The following is a 26,864-nucleotide window of genomic DNA, read 5'->3' as shown; positions in this document are numbered from 1 at the left end:
GCTTGCGTGCGGCTCGTAGAAACAAATATACGACGCGCACGCTGTCCTAGGATGACACAACACGCAGAGTACTGCAGAAGACGGAGAAATAAACAGTCACACGCCTGAAAAGCAGACCCAACAACACCCCCACTCCGGGCGGAAAAGCAAGGCGCAGACGCAGTGGCAAGCTGTTACCCGATTTGCCCACTTCCCCCGCCTCCTCTCTTCCATTTCACTTCCGCTCCTTTGCCCATCTGCTTCCGGGGCATTGTAGGCTCGGCCCCTCCTCAGCTCTTACCCTCCTCTGCCCGAGGAGGGGGGAGTCGAGGGGGTGGGGAAGAGTTCGTTGTTTGTTTACACGATGTGAGCGGAAAAAGACCAATAAAGTTTATTCTGGAAACAAAAGGAAAAAAAACAGGGGCGACAGAGAAAGGAGACGGGGGCGGGGGCGTGTGGCGGGGGCTAGCGAGGAGAGGGAGCGAGAAGGAGAAAGCGGCAGTTCCGGTGCCGCGGCTGAGGTCTCGGGCTGCTGCTCCCGCGGCCGCTGGGGCTGGGGCTGGGGCCGCCGGCGAGGCAGGGCTCGGGCCCGGCCGGGCAGCTCCGGAGCGGCGGGGGAGAGGGGCCGGGAGGCGGGGGCCGTGCCGCCCGCTCTCCTCTCCCTCGGCGCCGCCGCCGCCGCCGCCGCCGCCGCCGCCCGCGGGGCTGGGACCCGATGCGGTTGGAGCCGCGGATCCTGGAGGAGCCCCGAGCGTGAGTAGAGCGTGGACTGGCCGGGAGCGGGTGCGGTGGCGATGGGGACCGGGTGGGTGCCGGGGACTCCCGGGCGCGCCTGCAGTGTTGGGCGGGGGCTCCCGGCCGGTCGTCTCCCCGCGGCGGAGTTCGTCTGCTATCGCCGCTCGCTCTCCTTCGCCTGCCCCTGGCCTCTCCCAGCTGCAGAGGCTACGGCTTGCCGCTCCCTCTCGGGCCGCCGCCTCACTCCTCATTTCCTCCTTCTCCTCCCATTTTTGGGGATGGGGCGATCGGAGGCTGAGGAAGTGCACCCAGGGCCGCCGCCCCGGCCGCGCTGGCTCGGTCTCCGGCGCCCTGCACGCCCACCCGGCCCGCGGGCGGCGGGGTAGCGGCGAACATCGCGGCGTGAGGGATCCGAGCACTGAGCCGCGAGCTCTTCCTGAGGGGCTGTCACACCCTAGGACTCCGGCCCCGCCACCCCGGCGGCCCTGCTTTTGCCTCTTATTGGGTTTAAATCGCCCGGCAGGGGTATTGAGGGAAAACCGGTCTCCCCACCCCAGAACTCCCCTCCCACCCTTCCTTTTCGAGGTTGTTTTTTCCTTTTAACCGAGACAATCGAACGTTTGGTTCCTTCATTCATAAACTAGACACATTATCTCATGTGACTTGTGTCTTTACGAAGTCTATTATGTGATGACTGTTTGAGAGCTCCGAAGTGGCTCGGAAAGGTAGGGTAGCGCCCCGGATCGAGCTATGTAAACAGCAGACGGTTCAGCCAATGTGTTCTGACCGCGGTTTGAGGGGTTTATTTTAGGATGCTGAAGGAATTGTGGTGATGGTGGCCGACCATGTTACCAGACTCGGGAATCGAAAGCTCTTTTCTTAGATGTCAGTTGGGAAGCTGTTTACACAGTTACATAAAGGGTAAGGGGAGCCCAACAAGAAGGAGCTTTGTAGAAAACAGTCTGCATATTCTCTCATGATCCGAGTTGTGATTGCATCTTGGTGAAGCTTCCTCATTCCAGCACTGAGCCTTTGTGCACATGCAGGCTATGGATTTGCGGAACGATATTTTGGATGATAGGTGGGGAGGACGGGGTGGGGGGGAACCCCTAGGAGACATGAGTAGGTAAATGCCAGGTAACTCAAGTCGGGTGATTTCTATTGCCATTCTTGAGTCACTGCGGGCAGTGTTGATTCTCTGGGTTTTTGCTTGCACCAAACAAAATTCGTTTCGTGTAAGAAAAGACTTGGAAAATACTTGGGATACTGTGTAGCTAGTTTAGTTCGGTTCTCCAAGCAACTGCAGTCTAAGAATTTGTTAACCTGTCTGTGTATTAAAGTTTTAATGTTTCTTTAACTGAAGCATCAGATTCTGGTTAACAGTACAGATCTCCATTTAAACATCACATGTTCTGGAAAATTTTAATTATCAGACTAACAGTTCTGCAATGTCATCAGCCAAAATTATCTGAAGACAGCCGTGTATTTTGTGTGTTGGTGTTTTGTTTTTTAAATTTTCTCATCACATGTTTTGGAACAAGATTGAATGTCATTCATAACTTTTTTCAAAAATTTCTTGTTCATTTTCCCACTAAAATCACAAAATAGGTGATTGAAAGAAATGATAGCAAGTCGTAATAGTAATAGCATCATTGAAATAACAAGAAAATAAAGTAATATCAGGTTAATTATCGTTGACTATGAGTATAAAGTTTGAAAGACATTTATTCAGTTTTAAAGAATTACAAAAATAACATATATAATGCAGACCAATGTTTTTAGATTTTCAGTGAATTGGATATGGCATTAAATACAAATACCGTACATAAGCTGAAAAATCACTTTGAAAGCATGTATTCTCATCAAGTTAGGTATGAGAAGATGTTAAAGAGAAACTGTGAAAAAGCATTAGCTTTGCCTTATTCTGTATGGGACAAGACCTTCAGGAGGCAGAGTTCCTTCCTGTCAGGACAAGATCCTCTTCATCCCAAATGAGTATTCCCTTAACAAAAGGCAACAAATCTTAAAGGGGGCCCCATCCAAAATGAGTATTCTCTTAAAAGATACTTGAAGTAGATCTTAGTAACTTTTCCCCAGGAACAGTTTACTTTGTGTGTAGCTTATTCCTTAATAGTGCCCTTTACTGAGTAAAGATTTTTAAATAGTTGCAATTAGCATTTGAAGGGTATTTGCTGTGTTGATCTGTTTATTTGGAGAGAGCTAACTTTAATCCCATTTGATCTCTTCAGCAGCTAGAATAGCATTAAAAGGATCAATTTTCTAAGTTACTATTTTATATTGTGAATTCTGGAGTGGGGATGATTCTTTAAATGGAATGTGTTTCTTAAACATCCAGTGGTAGTATTAATGATTTTAAAAAATAACTTAGAAGTGTAAGCTTTAGAATGTCATGACTTAAGCAGTTTTCTTAAGTATATTTAGCTATATAACAGTCCTGTAGCTCGAACAATGTTGTTATCCCTAGGAATGATATTCTAAGTCCAGAGGTGGTGGAGGATAGATTCATTGACAAAACTGACACTTTCTGATGCCTTTCGCTATGTCATGCTACCTTTGGTTTTTAGTAAAGCTAATGAAACTAAGAGCCAGAGAAGATTCATTAGTTAAGATCACCTTTCTCTGTATTCGTAGTAATAAATATGCATAACTAATTTCAAATTGGGGATTCAGCCTGGTGGATAAGGCTTCCATGTCCCCTGTTGCCTACGTTCAGTGTCTGGCTCCAGCTCTTGACTCCAGGTTTCTGCTAAGGCAGACTCTGGGAGGCAGTGATACGGCCCAAGTGAATGATTTTCTGCCACCCATGTGGGAGACCTGGATTCAGTTCTTGGCTCCTGGCTTCAGCCTGGTCCTGTCCACCCTTGCATTATAGGCATTTGGGGAGTGAACCAGCTGATAGGAGCACTCTTGCTTGCTATTCTCTCTCTCTCTCTCTCTCCCATCAAATAAATTTTTTAAAGATTTTTTTATATTTATTTTAAAGAGTTACAGATAGGGGAGGAGAGACATACACACATATACACAGGGCTTCCAAACACTGGGATCACTCCCCAAATGGCTGCAACAGCTAGGGCTGGGCAAGGCCAAAGCCAGGAGCCAGAGCTTCTTCCAGGTCTCCCATGTAGGTGCAAGGGCCCAAACACTTAGGCTATCTTCCACTGCTTTCCCGGGTGCCACAGCAGGGAGCTGGATCTGAAGTGGAGAAGCCGGGACTGGAGGTGGTGCCCACATGGGTTGCCAGCATCAAAGGCAAGGCTTTACCTTCTATACCACAATGCTGGCCTCCAAACAGATTTTTTTTTAAAGTTAACCAGGAGTGGCCGGTGCAGTGGCAGAGCAGGTGAAGCCACTGCCCTCAGTGCTGGTATCCCATATGGGCGCTGGATCGAGTGTTTGCTACTCCATTTCCAATCCAACTCTGCTATGGCCTGGGAAAGCAGTGGAAGTTGGCCCAAGTCCTTGGGCCCCTGCACCTGCATGAGAGACCGAGATGAAGCTCCTGACTCCTGCCTGCGGATTGGCTCAGCTCCGGCCATTGCGGCCAATTGGGGATTGAACCAGCAGATGGAAGACCCCTCTCTCTCTCTCTCTGCCTCTCCTTCTCTATGTAACGCTTTCAAATAAATAAATAAATCTTTAAAAAAAATCACCAGGTAATTCTAATAGACAAGATTGTAGTGTCCTGGCTTTAAAAGACCTTTTGATCTCTCTAACTCTGCCTTTCAAATAAATAATCGTTAAAAAGAAAAGAAAAGAAAAGAAAAATATGAGTTGGTGCTTGCTTCTCTCATACCTCCCCTTGGCTTTCCATGCAAATGTTGTTTGTACTTACAGAAATATTTATGTACCCTGTTTCTCTTCCTTAACTAGCTGATTCCTACTCATGTTCCATATCACCTCCTTTGGTCTGTGTTAGGTGTCTCTGCTTCCTGTTCCCCTAGCATCTTGAACTCCCACTATCATAGCATTGATCATACTGAATGCCTACTTGTTTGTCTGTATCCTGCACTGGTATTTTTTTTTAAAGATTTTTTTATTTATTTGAAAGGCAGAGTTACAGAGAGAGAGGGAGAGACAGAGAGAGAGAGAGAAAGAGAAAGAGAGTAATCTTCATCAGCTTGTTTACTCCCCAGATGGCCTCAATGGCCAGGGCTGGGCTGACCAGGAACCAGGAGCTTCTTCCAGGTTTTCCACATAGGTATAGGGGCCCAAGTACTTGGGCCGTCTTCCCCTGCTTTCTCAGATGCATTAGCAGGAAGCTGAATTGGAAATGGAGCAGCCAAGACAGGAATCGGTGCCCATATGGGATGCCAGCACTGCAGATGGTGGCTTAGCCCACTATACCACAGTGCTGGCCCCAAACCAGCCCTGTACAAGTGCTAAATTCCATGAGGGTAGGGACTCTGTCTTATACACAATTATATTCTTATTGCCATGCATGGTAGCTAATACACTATAAGCACTTGAGTGAATAAGTATATTGGAGACAGACTTCTTTACAACATGTAATAATTTATAACCAGATAAGTTTTTATTCTTGCCAAATGCATTTAAAATTTTGGTCACTACAAATATATATCCTTGAAATTAGTATGCATATGATTTTTATTTGTAGACACAATTGAGATGTTTCAGATTGTACCAGAAGTGACACTCTACTTCAAACACATACACAGGCAGAAATGATTATCATTTTTATACAGAGTACTGTACTGGAAGTCAGGAGACTGGAATTCAAATCTGTTTCACCATGAGCATTGTGTCTTTGGGCAAATCAATCTCAATATCTTTGGTCTTTATCTGTAACGGGGATTGTACTAGATTCTCGATATGGTACTTGGTGATCTCACCTTAAAATTCTGAGTGTTAACAATATGGGCTTTAGAATATGATGTCTTGGTTCAAAATCTGATTCTTAAAACTTAACTTGCAGGATTACTTGACAGATTTCCAAATCTGTATAGTGGGGGTAATTACTTAGAGTTGTTGTTGAATTAAATGAGAGAATGTAAATCCAAGAGAGTTATTTATCTGGATCAGTGCTTAATAAACCTTCATTTCCATTCCCCTTCTCAGATGTTAGATCCCCTGAGTAGATTTATGGAGATAACAGAAAGACACAGTCTGTGTATTAAGTCCTATTTTCCTTGTACATGCTAGGCACTGCAGGTGTGAAGCATTGTTGCATAGTGGGTTAAGCTGCCAACCCCCAGCGCCTGTATCCTATATAGGCACAGGTTCAAGCCACATCTGCTCCACTTCCAATACAGCTCACTGCTAATGTGCCTGGGAAAGCCATAGAGGATGACCCAAGTGCTTGGGCCCTTGTACCCTCATGGGAGACCTGGAAGAAGTTCCTGGCTTCAGCTGACCCAGCCCTTGCAGCCACTGGGAAGTGAACCAGTGGATGAAGGATGAAAGATTCTATTGGCCAGCGACACGGCTCAATAGGCTAATCCTCCGCTTGGGGCGCCAGCACACCGGGTTCTAGTCCCTGTTGGAGCACCGGATTCTGTCCGGGTCCTCCTCTTCCTGTCCAGCTCTGTTGTTGCCCAGGAGTGCAAGTGGAGGATGGGCCCTGCACCCACATGGGAGACCAGGAGGAAGCACCTGGCTTCTGGGTTCGGATCAGCGCGGTGCAGCTGCTATGGGAGGGTGAGCCAACGGAAAAAAGGAGCGATTCTCTCTCTCTCTCTCTTTTTATTTATTTATTTATTTATTTGACAGGCAGAGTGGACAGAGAGAGAGAGAGAGAGAGAGAGAGAGAGAAAGGTCTTCCTTTTGCCGTTGGTTCACCCTCCAATGGCCGCCACAGCTGGCGCGCTGCGGCCGGCGCGCTGCGGCCGGCGCACCGCGCTGATCCGAACCCAGGAGCCAGGTGCTTCTCCTGGTCTCCCATGGGGTGCAGGGCCCAAGCACTTGGGCCATCCTCCACTGCCCTCCCTGGCCACAGCAGACAGCTGGCCTAGAAGAGGGGCAACCGGGACAGAATCCGGCGCCCCGACCGGGACTAGAACCTGGTGTGCTGGCGCCGCAAGGCGGAGGATTAGCCTAGTGAGCCGCGGCACCGGCTCGCTCTCAATTCTACCTTTCAAGTAAGTAAGTATATTTCTGAAAAATAGGTCAGCGCCGCGGCTCACTTGGCTAATCCTCTGCTTGGGGCGCCGGCACAACGGGTTCTAGTCCCAGTCGGGGCGCCGGATTCTGTCCGGGTTGCTCCTCTTCCTGTCCAGCTCTCTGCTGTGGCCCGGGAGTGCAGTGGAGGATGGGCCCTGCACCCACATGGGAGACCAGGAGGAAGCACCTGGCTCCTGGCTCCTGGCTTCAGATCAGCGCGGTGCAGCTGCCATTGAGGGGTGAGCCAACGGAAAAAAGGAGAGATTCTCTCTCTCTCTCTCAATTCTACCTTTCAAGTAAATAAGTATATTTTTGAAAAATAGGCTGGCGCCGCTGCTTAATAGGCTAATACTTCACCTTCGAGGCCGCCACCCTGGTTTCTAGCCCTGGTCGGGGTGCCTGGTTCTGTCCGGGTTGCTCCTCTTCCAGTCCAGCTCTCTGCTGTGGCCCCGGAGTGCAGTGGAGGATGGGCCCTGCACCCGCATGGGAGACCAGGAGGAAGCACCTGGCTCCTGGCTTCTGATCGGCGTGCTGCAGCGGCCATTGGGGGTGAACCAACGGAAAAGGAAGACCTTTCTCTGTCTCTCTCTCACTATCCACTCTGCCTGTAAAAAAAAAAAAAAAAAAAAAAAAAAGTTTGCCCAACTTTGGATATACTAATAATATATTGTAGTTGTATCCTTTATTTGCATTTAATCTTTTATTATAATCAGTTGATTTGGTTAAAAACTTTTTTAGATGTTCTTACTTCCTCACTCCACCTATACAGTTTAGGGAGTTTAAAGTTAAAACACATGAGTAAAAATATATTGCTTGCTAAGTAACTCACATTATTATGAGATAATTTAAATTGTTACAGATTTCACAAATCTTTAGGAAAAAATGTATACATGTTATTTATGTTGTAAATTTATATCTAATACAGGAATATCATGTTTTCTATTTGGTCTAACAATTAAATACTCAAATTATCTGTTTCATTTTGGTTTTGAGTTTGACAGTTTATCTAAGTTGTTGTCATTTATGTTAGTGGTTAAGTTTTAGTAACTTTTAGATTTCAATTGCAGGTTTTACAAAAGAGTCTTTGTATCAAGGCCAGGATTGCCATTTGAAATAAATGTGACATTTAAAAAAATTTTTAAAGAATTTTTATAGGTAGTGCTTATCAGGTGCACTTCAGATTTTAAATATTTGTGTTGTAAAAGCCAAAGAAGTCAGTGTTGCGATGTGAAAAATGCTACTCAAGGATAGATCATTTCTGCTCTGATCGTCTCTTTCCTTACTCAGCAGGAGTTTGTATGTCTCAGTGGAGAACTGCATTTTATAAAGAACTACAAAAACATGAGGCAATATTATGAAGAGGATGTTAGGCATAGATTTTTGAACAGGTGAGGACCGTGTTGTGTTCATTTTTGTATCCTCTCAACATCTAGCATAGTGCCTGAACGTAGGTTATCAAAAAGCACTGATTAAAAAAATAAGTAATATTATATTGGGAAATCAAAATACTATTCTTAGATTTCTGTCAGTTAATAGCTGTATACTTAGAACTCTGAAAATTAGATACATTGGGTGTACTAGTACAGTTGGTCATTTATTGAGTTTAGATTTGAAATATATAAGAAACATTTTTCTTTAAGTTGTTAACTAATTGCATATTTCTGTTGCTATTTGTAGACATTTTTCTTGAAAGGTTAGGGAGAGGTGGTGTGCTGTGATGAAAAGAACATTGGATTAGGAATTAGAAAGTATGGGTTCTCCATTCAAACATTAATTAACTGCTTAGCCTTAGATCTTGATCTTTCAGAGCTTGTTTCTTCACCTGCAAAATTCTAAGGTCTCTATAATTCCCCAGCTCTCAGATCCCTAGCATTTTAAAGTCTGTTTCTGATTTCAGGAAAGAGCAAGTAAGCCACTCCCTAGAGGAGCAAGTCTATCAGTTGTGTTTTCAGAAGCTACAATCTTTCTGTCTCCTTGTTTATAAATTTGTGCGTGTTTGAAAGCCTATTTGTGAAATTCTGTGGCAGAGAAAAAGTACCATTGGAAAACAGAGGAAAGCATTATTATTGTTACTATTTTGTTTCTTAAATGTTTTTCTTCAGTAACTTTGGAGATTCACACTTAACACAGACATAGTCATCTTGGTGACTGGCATTGGAAGCAGTTAAATGACAGGCATTAAGAATAGGTCATTCACTACACACCAGTGGCCAGAGTTAGAAAGGCCAACAGACCTGTCACAGCACCCTGAACAGCCATTGACCATCACCCTTACTTATTAAAAGACTTCTAGGAAAGTATTGGTAACCTATCCCACTAGATGGTTTTTGGAAAATATATTCTAATCTTAGAAACATAATTTCAAAGGCATAGTAAGCTTCTTTTTTTTTTTTTTTCTGTGTCTGCCTTCAGTTGTGAAGACACATGTGTGGAAAGATAAAAAATTATTGTCCTTGGTCACAAGGCAGTGATGTTTATGCTATTGATTTGTTTCTGTTAATGTTCAAATTACTCATCTTCAGCTTTTGAATATTTTTTAACAGCAAACTGGTCAGCTAGTGAGATATTGTTTAGAATTATTTTGAGTAGGTACATACTTTCAACAAGTTAGTCAGATTTCTGTGTCTTACTTTTCTTTGAGAGATCTTGCTTTTCCAAGTGCTTCTCGTGATTAACTTCCTCAGGTCTGGACCTGAAACTACTATTGTATTTCAAAACAACTGACTGACTGCCTTTACCTAAGAGCAAATGAAGTGTACTTTTTTCTTAGAAGTTTAAAAAAAAAAAACTTAACATACTTATTTTTAATGTTCACACGTATTTCTTAAGGTTTATTTATTTATTTGAAAGGTAGAGTGATGGGGGTTGGGTAGGGGTTCACTCCCTAAATGGCTGTAGTAGCTGGGGCTGGGCCAGGCTCAAGCTAAGAGCCAGGAACTGCATTTTTGTTTCCTATGTGTATTGTAGTGGCCCAAATACTTAGGCCACCTTCTGCAGTTTTCTCAGGTGCATGTGCAGGGAGTTGGTTTAGAATGAGAGCAGTTGGACTGAAACCAGTGCCCTGCACTCTGATATTGGAAGTAGTATCACAAGTGGTGGCTTACCATGCTGCGCAACAACACCCGCCTCTCCTTAGCAGTTTAACTTCCTAGGCAGTTCTAAAACATTGGAGCTTTAACTAAATCATTTACTATTATTCTGTGAATATAGTTTTATGGAGCACATCATATAAAGCAACATTAGTGGGGAAAATACAGAATCCAAACTGAAACGAAACCATACATGACGACAGGGAAAGGAGAGAATTATATTTTGAAACTTATTTTTTTATTTATAAATATTAATAACTTTTAAAGTCATTTTGTTATAAAAGTTTTCTTAAAGTCTAATGGCTATTATTTGTAATTGATACATTTAGGCAGCATCTTAAAATATTTATGAAAGTGATATTTGAGTTCTTTCTTCCTAATTATACACCAGGTATAAAAGTTAAACATGGTTTTTCAAAGCAGTCTCTATACTTGTCTTGATGATAATAATAATAATAGCAAAGCTCTAAGCAATTTAGAATATTAGTAATTTAGAATATTAGTAATTTTATGACATGGACACTGGTTATTTTTTCTACAATTAAAGTGGCTAACCTTAAACTTTCTTAGTGATTGTGGGACTCCTGATTCTCCCAAAATAATTTTTAATAAATATAAGTACAGCTGTTGAAGCAGAATTAAAATGGGTCATGTTATGGTCTTTTTGTTAAGTTTAATATCTGATACAAATTGTACTCTTCCCGTTAAGTACTTTCTTTAAATTTTTTTTTTTTTTTTTATTTTGGAGGTAAAGAGAAAGGATAAGAATTCTCCTCAAATGGGACAGGCTAAAGGAGAGAGTGAGAAGGGAACTCAGTCTAGGTCTCCTGTGTGGATGTCAGGGACCCACCAGCAGGAAACTAGAATCAGGAGCCAGAGCCAGGCACTCCAGGAAGAGATATTGATGTCTTAACCCCTAGCTCAAATCCCATCACCAGCGAATACTTTTTTCCCCAGCCAAAACTGGGGTAAGTAATCTAGCAGTAGAATAGAGTATTTGAAGTAAGACAATCCTGGAAAACCCACTAAATAAGGTTATATTCTTTAGTTTTCCTTTCCTTTTCCTCTGCTAAATATTTGGCGAATGCAGTGTGTACTGCAACTAGACTATCAAGATTACTAGTTTTGTAACTTTGGGCAAATAACTTAACTTTGGTGGCTTAGGTATTCTTTGAATGACACGTTTTGTTGCTTATCAAAGAGGGATTTTAACTACCTACAAAATAATACTTTAATGAGGATTAAGTGAATAATACATGAAAGCCTTTTGGTCAGTGCCTACCACATAATAAGCACTTTATAAATATTTGTGAACTCCTTGAGGGTAAGAACCATTTCATAGTCACTGATTTCTTTTGAAACTTTAACACTGAATAGTGTATTGAATTCTCACCATTCTGAGAATTTACTAGTGGATCCAGTCTGGGTAATGAACAATATAGATTGCCTTCTAACAAGTTTGGAGTAGCTTTCAATACTTTATATCACTGCTTGCTTTTTGTTCTATTAAAGCATTTAGGGGCTGGCAGTAAAGCACAGTGGTTAAGATGCTGCTTTGGATGCCTGCATTCATTATTGGAGTGCTTGGGTTCAAGTACTGGCTCTGCTTCCAATTCCAACTTCCTGATAGTGCACATCCTGGGAGGCAGCAGGTGGTGGCTCAACTGCTAGAGTCTCTGCCATCCATGTGGGAGAACTTGATTGAGCTTCTGCCTGGCCCAGCCCTAGCTGTTTTGAACAATGTGGGATGAACCAGTGGATGGAAGATCTCTGTGTCTCTGCCTTTCAAATACAGTTAAATAAAAATCTTTTAAACTTTTAGATTTCATTCTAGCTCAAGGAATCTGAATTGGATTTCATACCTAATTCTTTGAGAAATTAGCATATGGAGATTTAGCTTGATGGAGTGCAGGAATTAATGGACAGAAGATATTAAGTAAATGGATGTGCATTTTTTCACATGTAGTCTGAGTGTCCTGTGGATTGATTTCCCCTATCTATTTCAGGAATCTGAGAATCTCAGGAGGTATCTTAACAGCATTATACCATTGAAGCAGTGCTTGTTTTGCACTACTGGATATTTTCTTTCCCTATCTTCATACACTAAAGATAACAGTTGTGTCATATTGTCTCATAGTCCCTATGTTACTTGCTTTTTTAGAATTTCAAGTCCTGTTTTGAAATTGCTGGCATATCTGCCAATCCTACTTGCACTGAAATCTTTATTGAATGTAATATTTAACACTTTTGTTTATTATGCTGCTACCTAGTATACACTGACAAGATTTCTAAGCCTGCCTTAGAAGTCATTTATGTGAAGATAGGAAAGCAGCTGTGTGTTTTGATTATTTTCATCAGTCCAATCTCTAAGTCTTTGCCTTTAATTACAAAGGTAAATAACTTGCCACTAATAATAAGTTTCTCTGGTATTATTTCTTTGGTTTCAGTACTGTTGTTTTTATCTTATATAAATGATGCTATTAGCTCATATTTAAGTTTGTGGCAAGTGTGTGTGTGTGTGTGTGTGTGTGTGTGTATAGTTTATCTCTCATGTTTTATCAGTTTTGGCTAGACTGCCCTTCATACTTGCACAAGTATACTCAAAATGATGATTCTATAGTCTATGTTTCACATAAAATGAGATAATAAAAATCCATACTTAAAAAGACTAGCTTATTAATTTATAGAGATTACTTCAGAAAATTCTGCAACTTTTGATATAATTTGTTCATAATTGTTCAGAATTTTCATTGTCATTGGCTTTCTTTAAAAAAAAAAAACACACACACACACACAAAAAACAAGATTTATTTATAGAGAAAGATCTTCCATTCACTGATTGATTCCCCAAAAGGCCAAAAATGGCCAGGAGTAAGCCAGGCAGAAGCCAGGAGCCAGCAACTCTGTCTAGGTCTCTCATGGGTAGCAGGGGCCAAGCATTTAAGCTGTCTTTTGTTAGCTTTCCATGTGCATTTTTTTTAACTTTAATAAATATAAATTTCCAAAGTACAACTTTTGAATTATAGCGGCTTTTTTCCCCCAAAACCACCCTCCCACCTGCAACCATCCCATCTCCCACTCCCTCTCCCATCCCATTCTTTATCAAGATTCATTTTCAATTATCTTTACATATATAAGATCAGTTTAGTATATACTAAGTAAAGATTTTAACAGTTTTCACCCACGCAGAAACACAAAGTAGAAAGTGCCATTTGAGTACTAGTTATACCATTAATTCACTTAGTGTAACACAGTAAGGACAGAGATCCTACATGAGGAGTAAGTGCACAGTGACGCCTGTTGTTGATTTAACAATTGACACTCTTATTTATGACGTCAGTAATTACCCAAGGCTCTTGTCATGAGCTGCCAAGGCTATAGAAGCCTCTTGAGTTCACCATCTCTGATCTCATTTAGACAAGGCCATAGTCAAAGTGGAAGTTCTCTCCTCCATTCAGAGAAAGGTACCTCCTTCTTTGATGGTTGATGGCCTGTTCTTTCCACTGGGATCTCACTCACAGAGATCTTTCATTTAGGGTTTTTGTTTTTTTTTTTTTTTGCCAGAGTGTCTTGGCTTTCCATACCTCAAATACTCTCATGGGCTTTTTAGCCAGATCCTAATGCTTTAAGGGCTGATTCTGAGGCCAGAGTGCTGTTTAGGACATCTGCCATTCTATGAGTCTGCTGAGTATCTCGCTTCCCATGTTGGATTGTTCTCTCCTTTTTAATTCTATCAGTTAGTATTAGCAGACATTAGTCTTGTTTATGTGATCCCTTTGACTCGTAACCCTATCATTATGATCAATTATGAACGGAAACTGATCACTTTGACTAGTGAGATGTCATTGGTATATGCCACCTTCATGGGATTGAATTGGAATCCCCTGGCACGTTTCTAACTCTACCATTAGGGGTAAGTCCGATTGAGCATGTGCCGAACTGTACATCTCCTCTCTCTCTTATTCCCACTCTTATATATACCAGGGATTGCTTTTCAGTTAAATTTATTTATAATTGTGTGTTAATTAAAGAGTTTAACCAATGGTATTAAGTAGAACAAAAAATACTAAAAAGAATAAAGTATTAAGTTGTTCCTCAATAGTCAGGACAAGGGCTGATCAAGTCATTGTTTCTCACAGTGTCCATTTCACTTCAACAGATTTCTTTTTAGGTGCTCAGTTAGTTGTCACCGATCAGGGAGAACATATGATATTTGTCCCTTTGGGACTGGCTTATTTCACTCAGCATGATGTGTTCCAGATTCCTCCATTTTGTTGCAAATGACCGGATTTCATTTTTTTTTAACTCTGTATAGTATTCTATAGAGTACATATCCCATAATTTCTTTATCCAGTCTTCTGCTGATGGGCATTTGGGTTGATTCCATGTCTTTTTTTTTTTAACTTCTATTTAATGAATATAAATTTCCAAAGTACGGCTTATGGATTACAGTGGCTTCCCCCCCATACCGTCCCTCCCACCCGCAACCCTCCCCTCTCCCACTCCCTCTCCCCTTCCATTCACATCAAGATTCATTTTCGATTCTCTTAATATACAGAAGATCAGTTTAGTATACATTAAGTAAACATTTCAACAGTTTGCTCCCACACAGAAACATAAAGTGAAAAATAATAGATGATTTTTTAAATGATGTTGAAGTCAGATCAGACCTATTGTCATGTTTAATCCCAGTGAGAGTCAAGTTGGGAATTGATAATTTCTTTTTTTTCTTTTTTTTTTTTTTACAGAAGATCAGTTTAGTATACATTAAGTAAAGATTTCAACAGTTTGCACCCCCATAGAAACACAAAGTGAAATATACTGTTTGAGTACTTGTTATAGCATTAAATCTCAATGTACAGCACATTAAGGACAGAGATCCTACATGAGGAGTAAGTGCACAGTGACTCCTGTTGTTGACTTTACAAATTGACACTCCTGTTTATGGCATCAGTAATCTCCCTATGCTCCAGTCATGAGTTTCCAAGGCTATGGAAGCCTTTTGAGTTCTCCGACTCTTGTTTAGACAAGGTCACAGTCAAAGTGGAAGTTCTCTCCTCCCTTCAGAGAAAGGTACCTCCTTCTTTGAAGACCTGTTCTTTCCACTGGGATCTCACTCACAGAGATCTATCTATCTATCTATCTATCTATCTTTCTTTCTTTCTTTTTTTTTTTTTTTTTTTTTTTTTTTTTTTGCCAGAGTGTCTTGGCTTTCCATGCCTGAAATACTCTCATGGGCTTTTCAGCCAGATCCGAATGCCTTTAGGGCTGATTCTGAGGCCAGAGTGCTGTTTAGGACATCTGCCATTCTATGAGTCTGCTGAGTATCTCGCTTCCCATGTTGGATCACTCTCCCCTTTATTTATTCTATTGGTTAGTATTAGCAGGTACTAGACTTGTTTATGTGCTCCCTTTGACTCTTAGTCCTTTCATTATGATCAATTGTGAACTGAGATTGATCACTTGGACTAGTGAGATGGCATTGGTACATGCCACCTTGATGGGATTGAATTGGAGTCCCCTGGTATGTTTCTAACTCTACCATTTGGGGCAAGTCAGCTTGAGCATGTCCCAAATTGGACATCTCTTCCCTCTCTTATTCCCACTCTTATGTTTAACAGGGATCACATTTCAGTTAAATTTCAACACTTAAGAATAACTGTGTATTAATTACAGAATTAAACCAGTCATATTAAGTAGAACAGACAAAAAAAAAAAACTACTAAGAGGGATAATGTATTAAGTTGTTCATTAACAGTCAGGGCTATGCTAATCAAGTCACCATTTTTCATAGTGTCCATTTCACTTCAACAGGTTTCCTTTTTGGTGTTCAGTCAGTTGTCACCGATCAGGAAGAACATATGGTATCTGTCCCTTTGGGACTGGCTTATTTCACTCAGCATGATGTGTTCCAGATTCCTCCATTTTGTTGCAAATGACTGGATTTCATTGTTTCTTACTGCGGTATAGTATTCTATAGAGTACATATCCCATAGTTTCTTTATCCAGTCTACCGTTGATGGCCATTTAGGTTGGTTCCAGGTCTTGGCTATTGTGAATTGTGCTGCAATAAACATTAGGGTGCAGACCGCTTTTTTGTTTGCCAATTTAAATTCCTTTGGGTAAATTCCAAAGAGTGGGATGGCTGGGTCGAACTGTAGGGTTATCTTCAGGTTTCTGAGGAATCTCCAGACTGACTTCCATAGTGGCTTGACCAGTTTGCATTCCCACCAACAGTGGGTTAGTGTCCCTTTTTCCCCACATCCTTGCCAGCATTTGTTGTTGGTAGATTTCTGTATGTGAGCCATTCTAACCGGCGTGAGGTGAAACCTCATTGTGGTTTTGATTTGCATTTCCCTGATTGCTAGTGATCTTGAACATTTTTTCATGTGCCTGTTGGCCATTTGGATTTCCTCTTTTGAAAAATGTCTATTGAGGTCCTTGGCCCATCTCTTAAGTGGGTTGTTGGTTTTGTTTTTGTGGAGTTTCTTGATCTCTTTGTAGATTCTGGTTATTAACCCTTTATCTGTTGCATAGTTTGCAAATATTTTTTCCCATTCTGTCGGTTGTCTCTTCACTCTCCTGACTGTTTCTTTTGCAGTGCAGAAACTTCTCAATTTGATGCAATCCCAATAGTTGATTAATTTCATGTCTTAGATATTGTGAATTGAGCTGCAATAAACATTGAGGTGCAGACAACTCTTTTTATTTTATTATTTATTTTATTTTTATTTGAAAGGCAGAGTTACAGAAAGAGAGGTAGAGGCAGAAAGAAGGAGAGATTGATCTTCATCTAATGGCTCACTTCCCAAATGGCCACAGTGGCCGGGGCTGGGCCAGACTGAAGCCAGAAGCTTCATCTAAATGTCCCACGTGGGTGCAGAGGCCTAACTACTTGGGCCATCTTCTGCTGCTTTCCCAGGCAAATTTGCAGGGAGCTAGAGCTGAAGTGGAGCAGCTGGCACTCAAACCAGCACCTATATGGGATGCGAGGCTTGCAGACTGCAGTTTAACCTGCTGTGCCACAACACTGCATCCCTGCCCCTGTTGCATTTTTATTTTTTAATTTTAAGATTTATTTATTTGAACTGTAGTTAGAGATCTTTCATCTGCTGGGTCACTCCCCAGATGGCTACAACAGCCGGTGCTGGACCAAGCAGAAGTCAGGAACCAGAATTCCATCTAGGTCTCCCATATGTGTGGCAGAAGTCCAAGAACTTGGGCCATCTTATGCCGCCTTCCCAGGCACATTAGCAGGGATCAGCTGAGAACTGAACTGATGCTCATATGAGATGCCAGCATGCTCACTCACTGTGCCACAACACCCTCTGTCCTCCCAGTTGCCAAGCATTATGAGCAGGGACCTGGATCTGAAGCAAAGCAACTGAGACTCTTAACTGGTGCTTCAATAACTGGTGGTAGCTTAACTTGCTTTGCCACAATGCCAGCTCCTGTCATTTAATTTCTATTTTTTAAAGATTTATTTATTTATTTGAGAGTCAAAGCTACAGAGAAAGAGAGGAGGAGAGGCAGAGGCAGAGAAAGAGAGAGGGCGATCTTCCATCTAGTGGTTCACTGCCTAAATGGTCAAGGCAGTGGTCAGGGTTGGGCCAGGTCAAAGCCAGGAGCTTTATCTGAGTCTCCCACATAGGTGCAGGGCCCAGAGACTTGAGCCATCTTCCACTGCTTCCCCAGGTACATAGGTAGGGAGCTGGATTGGAAGTGGAGCAGCCAGAACTACAACCAGCGCATATGTAAGATACCGCCACAGTGCTTGCCCCTGTCAATTGCTTTTAAGGAATGAGTTATTAAGCATACTTCCAAACATTTGATACATGTGAAACTTTATAGAATTTAATCTCTTTTGTGGGTTAGTATGTACAGTGAAACTAATATGACGTTGGAGTACCCTAGAACTGACTAGTGTATTTCCATATTGTGGGATTTTGTCTAACCTAGGTATTGAAGTTAAGAATTAATTATTTTAAATGGCATAACCAAGAATTATAGCTGGGAAACTATACCAGAAAGTTTCCCTGATTTTCCAGATGTACCCCTGTGTGTGTATATTTTGAGTTTCCTCAAACCCAGACTTTAATATGAATCTGAGGAAGTGGAATATTATGGACTTTTTAAATGTTATGTGCCTTAATCCTCATGATAACACTGCAATATACCTGCAGTCTATCCATTTCAGAGATTAGGAAACTGACGTCCCACATCCAATCAGGACAGTAGAATCTCATTTCATTTATATGAAATCAACTGTATATATTTAGCCTAAGTTAAAAATGTGACAGAATAATAACAATTTGGATATTTGTATCATTTACCACTATTGAACTTTTGCTTCAAAGTACACATATTAAAAAAGATGAATTTGCTGTTTCTTTCCTTGGTCTCATTGCATAGGGATGAATATCTCACTGTGTTAAGTATGATTCTGTTATTCAGATGAATGTTATGGTGGCCTCAATACCCAGCCCCTGGTACTCAACTTAATAAACAGAAATTTGTTCCAACGCTGGAAGAAAAACTGCTGTTTGGGCTTGCTGAGTGATTGTCTTGGTCTCTAAGTTTGCCCAAAGCTATGGCCACAACAAACTATCATCTGTACATGTGTATTCTCTTGGATACATGCACACATACACAAACACACCCAGAGTTATGTATAAGCCTATACAGTTTAAAATAGTCAATATATTGTATATACTGTACATATAACTTTATTGGTGTTTTAGGTTGTTGTGTGTATATCGTATCTTCATATAAACCGTTTTTGTACAAGGAGACATACAAAATCCATATATGTTGTGCTTTATGTACTGACATAAAGCACATCTATAGATTATGTTTTCCCAAGCTCATTTCTGGAAGCACCCTAGAAACATCTCTTTTGGTCACTAGCCTTTCAGAAACAACTTTTTTAAAATAATATTTTTTAAAAGATTTATTTATTTGAGAGGCAGAGTTACAGAGAGAGGGAGAGACACAGAGGTCTTCCATCTGCTGCTTCACTCCCCAAATGGCCACAACAGCTGGAGCTGGGCTGATCCAAAGCCAAGAACTAGGAACTTCTTTCAGGTCTCCCGTGTGGGTGCCAGGGCCATCTTCCACTTTTTTCCCAGACCATCAGCAGAGAGCTGGATTAGAAGTGGAGCAGCTGGGACTTGAACTGGTGACCATATGGGATGCTGGAGTCACAGGCAGAGGTATAACCTACTACGCTGTAGCACTGGCCCCTAAAAATAATATTTTTGCCACTATTTTTTTAAAAGTTTATTTTTGTTTCTTTGGAAGGGGGAGAAAGCAAAAGAGAGGGCTTCCGTCTTTTCATTCACTCCCTAAATGCCCACAACAGCCATTGATGGACCAGGTTGAAACTAGGAGCTCAGAACTCAGTCCAGGCATCCCCCACATGGATGGCAAGGACCCAAGTACTTGTGTCATCATCTGCTGCTGTCCCAGGCAATAAGCAGGAAGCTGGATCGTAAGCAGAGTAGCTGGGACTTGAACCATCACTTAGATATGGAATGTGGGCATTCCAAGTGGCAGCTTGACCTGCTGCAACACAATGCCAACTTCAGAAACAACTTTTGAGGCTCATAAAACATAAGTGGCTTGTTGAGTGTAGATTAGCAGGAAGGTTAGTATTCTGGTTCTGATCTAGAATTATAAGCTAATATTCTACTTCACTGCATCAAACCCTCCCTTCTCCCCCAGTTTAAGAGAGATCATGGCCGGCGCCGCGGCTCACTAGGCTAATCCTCCGCCTAGCAGCGCCGGCACACCAGGTTCTAGTCCCGGTCGGGGCGCCAGATTCTGTCCCGGTTGCCCCTCTTCCAGGCCAGCCCTCTGCTGTGGCCAGGGAGTGCAGTGTAGGATGGCCCAGGTGCTTGGGCCCTGCACCCCATGGGAGACCAGGAAAAGCACCTGGCTCCTGGCTCCTGCCATCGGATCAGCGTGGTGCGCCGGCCGCGGCAGCCATTGGAGGGTGAACCAACGGCAAAGGAAGACCTTTCTTTCTGTCTCTCTCTCTCTCACTGTCCACTCTGCCTGTCAAAAAAATAAATAAAAATAAATAAATAAAAAGAGAGATCATATCTTTTTTTTGGTCCAGTAGTCATTTCTCCTAGCCAGCTAGCAAGAATGGCACATGATGACTTAAGGTACACTTTTCTGTTTACAAGGCTCTAGGGGAAGTGCTTCTCCCACACAGATCAGATAGGACATAATTGGGTGTTTGTACAAAGGAAATGAATATTACATAAGGTGGTGAGAGAAATATGCTAATTTGTTGCCTTGTTTGTCTTTTCTGTCTTGTAGTTTTCTCATTCTTTTATGCAAAGGGGTTAGCAGAAACCCACTTAGTCCTAAATTCTGCTTAGTATGGTTCAGTTTCCTTTAGCAAATCCATACACATAAAAGAACAGATAGGGGAAAGAAGTACAAATAATGAGAAAAGAGCAAGAAATATAAATGTTAAGTGCAGTAGTCACAGTGCAGATGTTGTGAGATAGTTGTAGTTCCTAATAATATGTTTTCATACTGTTTTAATGTGACTGAGGCATAATCCATATGGGTAATGAATGATTTTTCAAAAGTGCCTTCAAAATTTGGTTTAGAAAATATGAGCATCTTATGTATATTTATACTTTTTAAAATGAATAGTTGAGTGATTAAACAGTATTTCCCATTTATTCAGTAAACTCTGTGCTTGACAGTGTGCTAGATTCTTGGTGTATAGAGATGAACAACACAAACGTAGTGTGTAGATGTACAGAAACAACATTTTCCGGCCGGCGCCGCGGCTCACTAGGCTAATCCTCTGCCTTGCGGCGCCGGCACACCGGGTTCTAGTCCTGGTCGGGGCGCTGGATTCTGTCCCGGTTGCTCCTCTTCCAGGCCAGCTCTCTGCTGTGGCCAGGGAGTGCAGTGTAGGATGGCCCAGGTGCTTGGGCCCTGCACCCCATGGGAGACTAGGATAAGTACCTGGCTCCTGCCATCGGATCAGCGTGGTGCGCCGGCCGCAGCGGCCATTGGAGGGTGAACCAATGGCAAAGGAAGACCTTTCTCTCTGTCTCTCTCTCTCACTGTCCACTCTGCCTGTCAAAAAATAAATAAATAAAAATAAATAAATATTTAAAAAAAAAGAAACAAGATTTTCCTTGAAACCCATAAAGTACAACATAGATGGTTTTGTATCCCATTTGTATGGGAATATCTTTTGTACAAAGATATAATGTGAACAGACATTACATCTAAAACACACAGTAGTTATACACGCAGTACATACAATATGTGTAGTATTTTTTTTTACAAGATTGATTCATTTTGAGTCACAGAGAGGAGAGACAGAGAGATCTTCCATCTTCCAGTTACTCCACAATGGCCCTAACCATGGGAGTAGGCCTGGCCGAAGCCGGGAACCAGGGGCTAATTCCAGGTCTCCCACATAGGTGACAGGAGCACAAGGACTTTGGTCATCTTCCTCTGCTTTCCCAGGCGCATTAGTAGGGAGCTGGATTGGAGTGGAGTGGCCAGGGACTCAAACCAGCACCCATATGGGATGCTGGTGTCACAGGTGGAATTTAACCTGCTGTGCTACAAAGCCAGCTCCCACATGTAGTATTTAAAAGTGGGATTATGCATGAGTTTGTGTTAGCCATATTAAACCATCTTTGCATTCTTAGACTAATTCCTACCTGGTAATCTTAGATTTTCTATTTTATTTGAGTTCTACTTTCTTCAGACCAATACAAAAGATGACTTAGAAAAGAAAGGAATAAATGCTGAAAAAGGAGTTCCACATTTCCCATTGACATGGTAAGACTGCATTCTTGGGGAGAACTAAGGGTCATCTGAGGAGGCGGTGCTGTGGCATAGTGGGTAAAGCGGCCACCTGCTGTGCCGGCATCGCATATGGGTGCTGGGTCAAGTCCCAGCTGCCCCACTTTCCATCCTGCTCTCTAGTATGGCCTAGTAAAGCAGCAGAAGATGACCCAAATCCTTGTGTCCCTTCCCCAATGTGGGAGACCTAGAAGAACCTCTTGGTTCCTGGCTTCAGATCAGTGCAGCTCCTGCCATTGCAGCCAGTTGGAGAATGAACCAGTGGATGAAAGAAATCTCTCTTCTCTCTCTCTGTGCCTCTCTCTAACTCTTTCAAATAAATAATAATAACTCTTTCAAATAAATAAAAGTCAACTGATAAATTATTAAAATGAATAAAAATATATAGCAGATATGATAAAATTTGGAAGTATTTCTCCTTTATAATAGCTGTAATTATTTAGAAACCATAACAAAATATCATTTATAACATTAACAGAGAATGTAAAAGTATATTAATAAAAAATGTAGGGGCTGGCGCTGTGGTGTAGTGGATATGGCTGCTGCCTGCAGTGCTGACATCCCATGTGGCCGCCAGTTCAAGTCCCAGCTGTTCCACTTCTGATCCAGCTCTGTGCTGTGGCATGGGAAGATAGTAGAAGATGGCCCAAGTCCTTAGGCCCCTGCACTGACGTGGGAGACCTAAAGGAAGCTCCTGGCTCCTGGCTTCGGATTGGTGTAGCTCGGGCTGTTGTGGCCAGTTGAATAGTGAACTGGCAGATGGAAGACCTCTCCCTCTCTTTCTCTGTCTCTGTCTCTCTCTCTCTCTCTCTCTCTCTCTCTCTGCCTCTACTTCTCTTACTCTGTAACTCTGACTTTCAAATAAATCAATAAATCTTTAAAAAAATAAAATAAAAATAAGACATGTGAGCCCCTGTGAAGAAACCAAAAAAAAACTATGTTGGGATGTATGGGTAGATGGAAGGAGGAATCTCATGTTCCTGAATGGGAAATTTTTCTATTATAGACACCCATTTTTCTCATTAACTTACAGGTTAAGCATATACCCCCTTCATTGAAAAAAATTTTTTAACGTTTGACAAATAAACAAGATGAAGATTTTTTTTTTTTTTTTTTTGAGATACTGTAAACAGGTAAGAGTGGAACAACTTTGAAGTAAAAAACTAACAACAGTCATGGAGAACTTAACCTGTATCCCTGTCATGTATAATAACCTACTATAAAGTATTGATAGTAAAGTTAGTAAAGATAGTAAAAGGAAACAGAGAGTCCAGAAACAGACACTGTAAATATGATAAAAGAATCACCAAAGATCAGTAGAAAATGAAAGACTTAATAAACATTTCTGAGAGTGTTAAATATTTAGGAAAGTGATTTGAATCTTTGTCTCATGTTATTTACTGAAATGAAGTCGAGATAAATTGGGTGAAGATTAGGAGCGGGCATTTGGCATAGTGTTTAAGATGCCTCTTGGGACACCCGCATTCCATATCTGGTTTGAGTCCTGGACCCACTCCTGATTCTAGCTTCCTGTTAATTACCCACCCTGGGAGGCAGCAGATGATGATAAGTAAACTAGTTGAGTCCCTGTCACCCAAAAGGGAGACCCAGATGGATTGAATGGATTCCTGGCTTCAGCCTGGCCTAGCTCTAACTGTTACGGGCTTTTGAGAAGTGAACCAGTAGATGAGACATCTCCTTCTGTCTCTGTCTCTCTGCCTTTCTAATCAATAAATGATTTTTAAGAAAAAAAGTAAGTGTCTTTATACTGGTCTTATTTTAAAAAGACATTTATCTAGATGGGGAAATATCCTAGGAGCTTTAAAGAACTGAAAAGACTGGAGAGGGAAAAGTTCATTACGCTTGACTCCTATGTGAAATACTGACATTTATTCTGTCTTTTTCTCCTACCTCCTTCACCCTCTTCCAGTACAAATGAGCAAGTTAAAAGATGTGCAAACCAAGGTTAGAATTCTGCAAAAGAGAAACAGATGTTTATCTTTAAATTTTAAAGCACAAATAACTTTCAAAAGCACCAGGTGAATGGGCAAAGATTTTGGGTCCATTTACTGAAGAAGATACAAGCATGTGGATCCTTGACACACAATCAGAGTAGTAAAATTTGAAAATGGAGTGATACAGTATTATTGAGCTAGCAAGAATATTTTTCTAATGGTGTTTTTGCAGATGAAGGTGTCATGAAGTGTACTTTCTCATTTATTTCCATTGTGTGTCTAAATTGGGTCAACTCTTCTGGAAAATAAGTGGCAGTTTATTCATTCATTTATTTGAGAGCAAGATAGAGCATGCATAGTACCATCTGCTGGTTCTCTTCCCAAATGCGCCCAACAACTGGAACTTTGCTGGGCCAAAGGTGAGAACTGGGAACTCAGTCCAGGTCTCCCCTGCTGGTTGCAGGAATCCAATCATTTGAGTCATTACCACTGCTTCCCAGGTTCTGCATTAGGTGAAAGCTGGAGTCAGAAGCTAAAGCCAGGTATTGAACCCAGGCATTCCAATGTGGGGTGCAGGCATCCTAATTGGCATCTTTTTTTTTTTTTTTGACAGGCAGAGTGGACAGTGAGAGAGAGTCAGAGAAAGAAAGGTCTTCCTTTTTGCCGTTGGTTCACCCTCCAATGGCTGCCGCGGCCGGCGCACTACGCTGATCCGATGGCAGGAGCCAGGTACTTATCCTGGTCTCCCATGGGGTGCAGGGCCCAAGCACTTGGGCCATCCTCCACTGCACTCCCTGGCCACAGCAGAGAGCTGGCCTGGAAGAGGAGCAACTGGGACAGAATCCGGTGCCCCGACTGGGACTGGAACCCGGTGTGCTGGTGCCGCAAGGCGGAGGATTAGCTTAGTGAGCCGCGGCGCCAGCCTGGCATTTTAACCACTAGGATCTGTGCTCACTCCAGTGGGCAGTTCTTTTTTTTTTTTTTTTTTTTTTTTTTTTTTTTTTTTTTGACAGAGTGGATAGTGAGAGAGAGAGACAGAGAGAAAAGTCTTCCTTTTGCCATTGGTTCACCCTCCAATGGCCGCCACAGCTGGCGTGCTGCGGCTGGCACACCGCGCTGATCCGAAGGCAGGAGCCAGGTGCTTCTCCTGGTCTCCCATGGGGTGCAGGGCCCAAGCACTTGGGCCATCCTCCACTGCACTCCCGGGCCACAGCAGAGAGCTGGCCTGGAAGAGGGGCAACCGGGACAGAATCCGGCGCCCCGACCGGGACTAGAACCTGGTGTGCCGGCGCCGCTAAGTGGAGGATTAGCCTATTGAGCCACGGCGCTGGCCAAGTGGGCAGTTCTTATATCTTTAAAATTAACATGCCTTTGACCTAGTAGTTCCATTTGTGGCATTAAATATAATGGACAACAACTTAAGTATTCAGCAAGTAAACTGTGTTACATCTCCCATAGAAATAGGTGATCATAGAAAGTATATTTATGCAAAATTTATAATAATTTGAGGAAATGATTTTGAAGTGAAAAAATGCAAAATTATGTATGTTTTATAAGTATTACTGTGCAATATGCTTTCTCAAGAATACAAATGAGCATCACCAAAAACAGTTTAGAAGGCTGGATGTGAAAGCCAAAAATATGCACAGAAAAAAAAATGTAAGAAAATATATAAAAATGCTAACAATGGTTGTCTTAAACATATTTTTCAGTTTTGTTTTCCTCATTCACATATGCATCAGTGTTTTTTTTTTTTCAAAACATATGGAACACAGTCCCTTGCCCATAATAGACACTGCAGTCAGTACTTAAGTGAATTAATTTCAATAAAAAGCATGACTGACTTTTACATTGAGAGAAGTGTGTATAAATACACTCACCATCTAAGTTAAGAAAAGGAAAGGTGGGGGAAGCACTCTAGAAAGGAGCTTGACTAATAATACCTTTCATAATGTTATCACATCTCTATTTTATTTGATTCCTTTTCTGTTCTAATGTCATTACTTGCCTAAGTTAGAAATAACTGATAACCAAATCTTGGGTATTCTTTCTGTGAAATAATCTCTTGATTCCATCTCCATCTTGTACTGTAATCATTGTCTTAATTAGTCCTTTCCTATACAACTGAAATATCTTAATCAGCCTCTATACTTTTCTGCTTTCTTTTACTTTTCACAGTTATTGGACATATAAGTAAATAACAGAATGTCCTATATGTGCTGTGATAAACAGGTTTTATGTGAGAGATTGATGTGTCTTCCACACTACTGCTAAAATAATCACCCTAAAATGCCATGTTTGAGAAGAAGGTGTTCTAATAAAGTTCCCTGTCATAGTCAGACTTTAAAAATAATGCCTGTACCTCTAGGGCAAGAACTGTTTGCTGGATATCAAACTGTCTCTAACTTTCACATCCAGCCTTCTAAACTGTTTTTGGTGATGCTCATTTGTATCTCTTGCAGAAAGCATATTACAGTGTCTAGAACCTAACTAGATTGATCAGATAGGTAGGAGACATTTTATTTTCCCAACAGTTAAGGCAAAAAAGCTATGCAAGAATTCAAGTCCATTTCCATCATAGCTTTGAAAGCTCAATTTCCCAAGTTTATATGTGTTTAGCTTTGCTGTAGACTTCAGTTTTAAGGTGTTGATGGAAATCAGTTGCCAGCTGCAAAGTTCAGCTCCTGTATGCCAGAGAATACGTGTAGCTATGGTTTAAACCAAATGTTAGCAATGAAATATTTAGTAGCAACTGTTCTTTTAAAAGAAACATTTTAGATAATTAGAGTCAACTTGTATTATCCTTATACCCAGCTGTCAGCTTTTTATATTTTTGCCAATATTTCTGGAACTGAAACCAAGAAAATGGAAATTAGGGTACCACATTTTGAAATATACCAAACACTTGAAAAAATGGTATAAGATTTCCAAAAACAATATTTCAGTACCTCAAAAGACTTTCATAAAAACAGATATCCATGCTTACCTTCCCCAACACTAGTCCAAAATACAGACTTTAACAAATAGTGGGAACACTTGGAAAACTGAAGAATTTCCTCTATTAGTAGCCACCAGACTTGAAGATTATTAAAGTAAATTTGAGCATTCTAATTCCATT

At 41.6% G+C, this 26,864-nt stretch overlaps 1 protein-coding gene across 3 annotated transcripts in view; it reads left to right on the top strand.

Moving 5' to 3' along the window:
• Positions 1–593: 593 nt before the first annotated feature.
• The window catches only part of PIK3CA (phosphatidylinositol-4,5-bisphosphate 3-kinase catalytic subunit alpha), a 103,790-nt gene continuing 77,519 nt past the window's right edge, over positions 594–26,864 (top strand). The window contains exons 1-2 of one of the 3 annotated variants that reach the window (XM_070072478.1): positions 594–732; positions 8,143–8,240. The gene's annotated coding sequence lies outside the window, so the exon portion shown is untranslated. Of the gene's footprint in view, positions 733–8,139; positions 8,241–26,864 lie in introns of all 3 variants that reach the window. The other 2 variants (XM_070072479.1, XM_008266536.4) reach the window with 2 other exon arrangements.

This window comes from Oryctolagus cuniculus, chromosome 4 (genome assembly GCF_964237555.1).
Source record: "Oryctolagus cuniculus chromosome 4, mOryCun1.1, whole genome shotgun sequence".
Classification (NCBI taxonomy): domain Eukaryota; kingdom Metazoa; phylum Chordata; class Mammalia; order Lagomorpha; family Leporidae; genus Oryctolagus; species Oryctolagus cuniculus.
This window is presented reverse-complemented; position numbering and strand designations above follow the sequence as displayed.